General features: G+C 43.6%; 1 pseudogene; it reads right to left on the bottom strand.

Annotated features, from left to right (window-relative positions):
• Positions 1-245: 245 nt before the first annotated feature.
• Positions 246-854, bottom strand: LOC100653929 (large ribosomal subunit protein eL21-like; annotated as a pseudogene).
• Between the last annotated feature and the right edge of the window lie 224 nt (positions 855-1,078).

Raw genomic sequence — 1,078 nt, 5'->3', positions numbered from 1 at the left:
CAGCTAACTGCACTCCTCCTTGCAGGTTCCCTCCTGACAGGAGAACTGAACAGCGCACCAACCTGGTTGCCACAAAGGCGAGGATGGTTTACCTCTGGCGTTAGATGATGAGACCAAGACTTCTCTGTGTCCCTTTCTCTTCCTACTTTTGGGGACTCTGTTTTTTTTTTTTTTTCCCTCCCAGCAAGAAAAGCACTAAATTTTAATAGTAAAGACACTTCTTACCCAGTGAGTTAGGAAACAGTTTGCTTTAAATAATAAGTGGGATGGGGCCTACTTACTCCATCTTTAGGGGAGAGGACACAATACTTCCACACAATTAAAATCAAAGACCTAACATTTTCGCATTCCAGGCATCTTTATTTTACACCTTTCGTGCCATGAATTCACAGGGAGTAGGTTCCAGCTCAGGCTCCTTTCCATTGGTTCCCACAAAGTGTGCTGCTCTGGGTGGAGCAGGCTGGCGCTTCAGTTGAACCCAGCCAGCTACCTTTCTCTTTGGCTTCCTACTTTTTTATTTCTGATCACGTGTTTCAGGCAGCTATCTTGGCTCTTAGACTGCTGAATATGCTCAACGTGCACATTAATTCTCTTGGGGGAATCTTGCCATTAACTTGTCTGTCCTCAACAATGCCAACAGCATGCTAGGTAACACTGTAGATGCTTCCATTTTTGCCATGGTAACACTTGTGGGACATTCCTTTTTGAACAGTGCCCATTCCCTTGATGTCTACAATATCACCTTTCTTGTAGACTCACATGTATGTGGCCAAAGGAACAACTCCATGTTTTCTAAAAGGCCTAGAGAAATAGATGCCTCTCTTTTTTCCCTGTGTGTTCATCGTTTTGATGAATTACTGCAAGATGGCTATTCCAGCCTAAAGGCAGGGACTCTGGTTTGAAGTAAAATATTTGTGCGTGCTTGCTTTAGTCAAGGTTCTTGCAGGAAACCAGTGATAGAAATTAAGTGCAAACTGGCTTGAACTAAAAAAGGATGTGTATCAGCTCATGTATCTGAACAGCCAGGACTTCTCCTTGTGTTTCACTTTGTGCCTGGAATCTAGAAGATCCCTCTTGC

Source organism: Loxodonta africana, chromosome 22 (genome assembly GCF_030014295.1).
Source record: "Loxodonta africana isolate mLoxAfr1 chromosome 22, mLoxAfr1.hap2, whole genome shotgun sequence".
NCBI classification, from domain to species: domain Eukaryota; kingdom Metazoa; phylum Chordata; class Mammalia; order Proboscidea; family Elephantidae; genus Loxodonta; species Loxodonta africana.
Note: the sequence above shows the minus strand (reverse complement) of the source record. Positions and strands in the feature narration are given on the sequence as shown.